General features: G+C 36.6%; 1 long non-coding RNA gene across 1 annotated transcript; it reads left to right on the top strand.

Annotated features, from left to right (window-relative positions):
* Positions 1–2,445: 2,445 nt before the first annotated feature.
* Positions 2,446–3,250, top strand: LOC118734266. The gene is made up of 2 exons (XR_004992370.1): positions 2,446–2,538; positions 2,598–3,250. It is a non-coding gene; the product is annotated as an uncharacterized LOC118734266 (long non-coding RNA).
* The last annotated feature ends 4,166 nt before the right edge of the window (positions 3,251–7,416 follow it).

The raw sequence follows: 7,416 nt of genomic DNA, 5'->3' as shown, positions 1-7,416 counted from the left end.
CCATGAGAAATAGGCAGTCTCCATTGGAAATATATTTTGTGACATGGTTGTGATAACCATGTGTTTTCCTGTGGTCACAGGGCCTTAGGAACGCTTTTTGGACTAAATCTGACTACTTCGGACTTTTTCTGACTATTTCTGGGAGATAAGGAACGCAACTAATACAAGGTGTTATCGGTTGGCAACCTCTCGCTCTAATTCCCCATATTGACTGCCTTAGGAGAAACAGTGTTATTTCTTTAACAATTCTTTGCCTAATAATATATTTTTATTTTTTTTATTTTTTCATTGCATTTCATTTATTTCGGTTCAGGCATTAGTACAATAAGATTCAATCTTTTATAGTACAACAATGATAAAAGTAAAGATAATACTTATTTATTTATATATTGAAAATTCAAATTCTAATATATATACAAACGCATATGACACATTCAATTAAACAGAGATAACACGGACACATAAAACTTATAACATATAAACAAACATTATGGTATAATTATAATTATTTGGGCCAAATTCTTATTTGTTATGTTTGCTGGGTTGGAGCTGCTTCGGCCGATAGAGTTAAAAAAGCGAAAAAATTAAATTTTCCTTTTACCCTCCTACGCGTTTCAACGCTCACGCGTCTTCATCAGGGAGTCTTTATTCGAAAAATAAAAACAAATAAACAATAAACATGATTAGCAAGTAAAATTCGCTGATGCAAAAACAATAAACATAGTTAACGGCAATTACTTTACACTAATTCTGACTTTGAACTCACATTTACATAAATATTATTGGCAAAAATTGTTTAACAAACGATAAACGTTAGCACCATTTTAAGTATCTTTTCAACAATATTACCAAATTCGAATCCTATATTCTTATTTATATTTGTTATTGATTACAGCTGCATACACGTTGTTGGTGTTATCTACGTCCTCTTTAAAGTTGATCGCATTCTCAAGTCTTTGTTGTATACGTAGGCTTTCTAATGTCATTCTCCTTTTTACCCCTCTTTCGGTGTCCAAAATTCTCGTATTCCCGAAGTCCGCAAAGTGTTCGTGCTTCGTCAAGTGTTGTGCCAGTGCTGTTGTCATCTTTTGTTTCTCTCATCCGCTTTATGTTCGCTTATTCTTGTACCCAATGATCTTTTTGTTGTGCCTACGTAGCATTTGTTACAGCTTTCGGTATCATTTCCCTTACATTCTATTTGATACACCACATTATGTTGTTGTTCCTTCAGAATTCTGTCTTTTGTTTTAGTGTACAGTTTGCTTATTATGTTGTGCGGTCTGTGAGCATATGTAATATCTTCATTCTTTATAGTTCTCCTGAGCGCCTGGTTATTTGTTAGTCCTGGTACGTAAGTTACTCCAATGTACTTTTTATTTTTAATTGTGTTGTTAGCCTGAAGATCTTTATTTTGATTTGTTTGTTTACTTTTGTTTATCGTCGTTTCTATTAAATTGTTAACTAGCGCATGCGGGTAGCTGTTTTTGTGCAGAATGCTTTTAATTTTATTTTTGTTCTCCTCATACTAAAAGTATTGAATGCACAAAACACAAAAATTAAATTTACGGTTGAAAGAGAGAAAGACAATAAAATTGCCTTCCTAGACATAGAGGTGCATAGAAAACGGAATACAATATTGCTAAACTGGCATGCGAAATCCATCGCGTCGGGTAGACTTATTAATTTCCATTCAAATCACCCATGGAATCAGAAAATAAACACCGCTGCTAGCCTGATCAAAAAGGTGTACATACTAAGCAACAACGAGTTCGCGGAGGAGAACTTACATCCTGGAATGGACCAGATAAGTATATCTGGAGATCATCTGCATATGTATGAGCATTTACATATCGGAAAGTCAATAAAATATTGACGAAAGCGCTAAATAGCAACGGACCCAAAGTGGACCCTGGGGAACGCCACAGATCACAGACTTTGTCTGTGAGGATACTGAGCCAATCTTCACACGCTGGGTTCTGCCTGATAAATAACTTTTCATGAGGGACAGTGCATTTTTGCCAAAGCCGAAGTAGTAAGTGAGCTTTGAGCAGAGCAATGTATTATCAACGGAGTCAAATGCTTAGGAGAAGTCTAGCATTAGATTTGATTTTCAGTATACATCTAGCCACATCACATTCTGTTACGGTTGAAAATTCAAACGGTACGCCCAGGTATGAAGCGGAAGTTCACGGAACAAATTGAGACAAGCCACCATTAGACATAGCACTAGAAACAAACACATCATTCAGACTATCAACATTCAACATACATTCAGTTTTTTCATTAGCTTGTATTCGAAGGTTTTTAATAGGGTGACACCGAGGGAAGAGAGGAATCTAGCTTGGCTGATAAGAATCTTTGCTTTTCAGCTCTAACAATTGCAGTGGCTTTATTTCTTGCCACGCGAAAAGAGTCCCAGTTAGCTTTTGAGCGATTTTGCTTCCAAAGGCGATAAGCTTTTGTTCGCGCTTTTATAGCTTCCCTGACTTTGGTGTTAAACCAAGGACAAGGTGATGCTTTACCATAACGCAGCGGAACGTAAGTATGGTAGAGAGACACCAATTTATTATTTAAAAAATCGAGTTTTTCATTTACAGAGCCAAAATACCAACATTCATTCCAAACAACATTTTCTAGCTCCAAACGCAGTGCATTTAGGTTGATTGAGCGAAAGTCTCTGAAGGTATACACTTTTCCACTGCAAGAATCACTAAAGTGAATGTCAAAAGAGCAAAAAGTTAAATCATGAAATTTGGTCAAATTTTAACACAGAGGAATGATCGGACACGACAAAATAATCAAGAAGACTAGGATTACAATTATTACAGAATCTAGTAGGTGTTGAAGAATTAACGATGGAGAGACCAAGATTTGAGACATCATCTGAGAAGGAGGAACATATTTTATCACGGACAAGAATATTGTTATTAAAATCACCACAGAGTATAACATTATCATAGTCAATAAGCATCGTGGACAGTTTCTCAAATAAAGGACTTGTACAAGAGGATCTATTAGGATTATACACACAAGAGGCAAGAACTTTTTTTAGGCGATCGGTCAATTCAACAAATAAAAACTCAATTTCCTCAGTACTTGATTCGCAAACAAGCTTCATGTTTATGTGGTTCTTGCAGTAAATTGCAACACCGCCACCTCTTTTGCCAATTCGATCATTTCGCATAAGCTTATAATTTCTTATGCTAAAGTGGACATCACTAACATCCTTAGGGAACCAAGTTTCTGACACGCATATAACATCAACAGCGGAGTGCTCAAACACATATCTGACATAATCCATTTTTATACTATTTAAGCTACGGGCATTAAAATGGACAATGTTAAGCCCACGCTGTTGTCTACATAACACATTTAACATAACAAGACTGTTATCATCAACGCTATTGATCTTACCATCACCAACCATCATACAGCAAGTAAACAAAAGCAACTTCAAAATAAGAACAAACACATGCAGTGTACGAGAGAAGAACGAAGAGATGAACCACCTTTACAACATTACATGCTTAAGCTAAGAGTAAAGAAACAAGATATAAAATAAATTAAAATAAACGTAGACCGTTAGCACAAATTATGCAAATCAGTGCGCGTATCAATTTTCTGCGCAGGTAAATTTTTGTCAACTTTGACATATACAGCGCCGCGCAGCGTAAATACTGATGCCAGCTTCCCCTCTCTCCTTAGTGATATAGCCTCCTGCAATGTCTTCCTGGTATCGGCAGCCAAGCTCTCAAATAGCGAAAATTTTCCCTCAAGGCCAACAGCAGTAAGAGAAATTATAGACTTAGTTCGCTTTCTGTAGTCACTAAAAGCACGAAGAGTTCGGTTGCGATCAAGCGGGGGAAAAAAATGTTATCACAACTGCGCTGTTAGGGTTGTTGTTGGACGGCTAAGTTCGGAAAATATCCCATACTTGGGGAACAAGAAAATCGATGGATAGACATATAAGATTAAATACGCTCTTCAAATTTTCTCCCTCAGTATATGGAATGCCAAATGCAATAGCATCAGCAGCGATATCGGGAGCGAATTTTTTGTTTTCCGCCTTTTCAATTTCAGCTTTCAGTCGCTGCACTTCAGTTTCAAAACTCTGTTGTTTAGCTTCCAAAGCTGCAATCCGCTCAGCAGATTCTATTATTTTTGAAGAGAGCACAGCAACTTCAGTATCAATCTTCTTACTCAGCGCCCTATCAACCTCCGTTACCTTAAATGATATACTATCGAAGAGACTCTAGCTTGTCGGACTGCCGCTGTTTCTTCAAGCTCACGAATTGCTCTTAATATTGATGGAAGAGCAGCACTCTCGTCTAGTTTTACAGTTTTGGATGTCGGAGAACTTTTGCTTAAGCATCTTTTAGCGCCAGCAGATGGAGTGGATGGCATACCTTCAAGTTTAAGTTTACACCAACAATAGAGCAGAAAGAATAATTAATTAAGCGTAGGCACAAAATCTTAGTTCAGATGAGCTTTTGTTCAGCAACAGGTAATCCGTCAGCTTGCTAGCGACCGAAAAACACCCAACTATTTATTTAATCAGGGAAACTGGTGATTTAGTGCATTTTTGACGTGGTAATTGCTCATAGAAAACAACGAAATTTAACAAAAGTTTTTTGTTCATAACTTTTAAATGGTTAATAATATTATCTCGCCCCCTCCGGATTGTTATTAGGGGGGCCGAAACGCGTCGTTTGGTACCCATCCCGACTTTTCCGCACCTTTTTTAGGGGTTGTTACCCCACCCTAGAGAGTTACCAGAAATTCTTTTTGCGCAATACAAACCATCACATTTCAGCCTTTTTCTTTTCTGAAAGCATGTTATGTTATGTTAAGTATCTCCTGCAGCTCCACCTTCCTGCGCTTTATTTCAAGTTCTCCCTCTCGAATTTTCTTTATTTTGAGGTGGTGTCTTTTCTTCTCTTCGACACTACTAACTACATTCTCGTTAAATTTTTTAAATTTGCGATTCAACTCTTTGAGTTCATATTTTATATCTTTTATTGCGCGCACATTCCCTTTATCTTCTGAATTTTTTTTTAGGTCTTCCGCCATCGATGCCATCGCGTTGCTTTTTTCACCCATGTATTTTTTAATGCACTCATTGAAGCTAGGCTCCCGGCGACGTTTCGGTGTGCTGGCTACATTAGGAATAGGAGCAGGGGTAGTGAGAACGCTCGATCTCTCATTCTCGTCATTGCTTGATTCTTCATTTTCCTGTTGCGCAAACTCCCGCGTATTCTCTATACCTTCGACAACTTTAAAGATTCCGCAAATTTGGCCAATTTTCTCTTCAGTAGAGGTAAGCACATACTTATTGTAGGGTCCACCACCCGTAGCTCTGGCTTTAGAGTTGTTGTGTGCGATTTTTTTTGCGGACCGTAGTTTTCCAGTCTATCCAAACCTAGATACATGTTTTGTACAAATAAATAAACGGTCATAGCAATTTTTCTTTGGTTGCTTACCTTTTTCCAACCCATGACGTCTTTTGTAGGCGGTCCATTACTGTTCAGTTCATTTACTAGCTCTCTCCATTGCATGTCACTCTTCGCCTTATCGCCTTTTATGAAGCCTTTGGCCATATCGGGGTTGCTTTCCATAAAGCGGACCATAATGGAGTCCTGCAAGCTGCTTTTGTGCTTACCCCTAAAAATGTAGAATCTTTTGTTAGTTTTCCTTAAATATTTAAACAAAATAATTATACGACTTACATTTTTTGTCTCTTGAATTTAATTTCGCACAGCCAACTGAAAGTGTTTTAAAATACATGTTTTCATGTGCATTCGATTTATAGAGCAGGCAATATTGTTCGATATCATTTCGAAAACGATTACAATTGAAAAAGTAAACCGATAAATGTGGAGCACACAAATGTGAATTCAAATGGAATTCGATATTTTTTTACTCGAATTCAAGATCCAGAGCATGCCTGAATAATACGAAATTCCACGAATGTTTAAAGCGAAACTCGAGCTCAAACAAAACACGTCTCAGTATACACATTTTGAGTTCTCAAAAGGTATTTGATCTTATTTTATTTATTTTCATTACGAATATACTATGAAAAGCAAATTTTGTTTAGAAAAAAATATGAAATTTTATATTTTTCCCCCAAATGGGAATTAATTTCTTCCCGTTTTTCTTCTTATTCTACTGAGCTGAGGCAGTGTCAAATCGAGCTGTCATAACTGATACCACCTTGTATTATTGCATCACGGTGATTATAGTTGTGTTTAATGAAACCGAAAAAAGTGCAGAGCAGCTCAAGTTAGAGCAGAATAGAGCAGCTCTCAAAAAAACAATAGAGCAAGTTAGAGCAACTCAGATCATAAATCTCATGAAACACTTTTCAGGCAGAAATTCTCAAAACAGTTGATTGCTCGACAGTTCAATTCGTCAATTGTAAAGTGTTTGTGTGTGTTTGCTTGCTCTAAGTTACTCCATCAAAAAAGCTGGTGCAGAAAATCGTGATCTAAGTTGCTCTAGTTCCACTTAGCGCAGGCTCATGAAACGAAAAGTAGAGTAAGTTAGAGCAAGAAAAATTCTCATGAAACACAATTTTGTGAGATATCTTAACCTGGCATAACCTAGAGCAGCTCATTAAACACAACTTATAATTACTTAGGGTTAACACCGGACAATACTGTCATGACATTAGCAATACATGCGCACTTTTGACAACTAATACGTATTTCTTTGTTGTCTTAACAGCATTGTCCAAACTTTTTTTGGGTAAAAGATTGTCGTAAGCGCGATTTTGACGATTTTTAGTTAAAGATGCAGTTTTCGACTATGTTCAAACAGGCACCTTATTGGTAATTAGCCGCCATATTCCCACACCACTGACAAAACTCAGCGGCTGACTATTGCCTTTACTACTGCGCCTAATACTATGCCTCAAATTTATTTTAAGCTATCGTATGACAATTGTCAGTTTTATTGTTATGACCTACTGAGTAAGTGACAACGGCGAAACAATGTTTATATTGTGTTTTAGGCGCAGTAATTGTGACAATAGTCATATTATGAATTTTGTCAGTGTTGTGGGAATAGGGCGGTAAGAACCTTTTTAACAATTTAGGCCTTAATTGTTACGCAATTTATCATACGAAAATTCAAATTATTAATTGCCAATTAATAATTAATTGGCAATTAATTTGTGTCAGATTCTCTATGCAACCCTGCTAGGTATGTTTAATTTTGACTTGGAGATATGTTTATTGAACAAAGAGCAAACAGCTGTTTGTTTCTGGTCCTCTTTACAGCTGATATTCCATCAGGAATTGAAAATTGAATTATAAAATTGTACCTAATTTACGGAAACTTTACCTAAAAGTAGATAGATATACCTAAAAAGTAAATAATGTAGGCGTTTTATATGTACACGTCTTTCCGCTTTGA

The sequence above is a fragment of the Rhagoletis pomonella genome, unplaced genomic scaffold, assembly GCF_013731165.1.
Source record: "Rhagoletis pomonella isolate Grant_MI unplaced genomic scaffold, Rhpom_1.0 Rhpom_scaffold_00002, whole genome shotgun sequence".
Taxonomy (NCBI): Eukaryota; Metazoa; Arthropoda; class Insecta; order Diptera; family Tephritidae; genus Rhagoletis; species Rhagoletis pomonella.
This window is presented reverse-complemented; position numbering and strand designations above follow the sequence as displayed.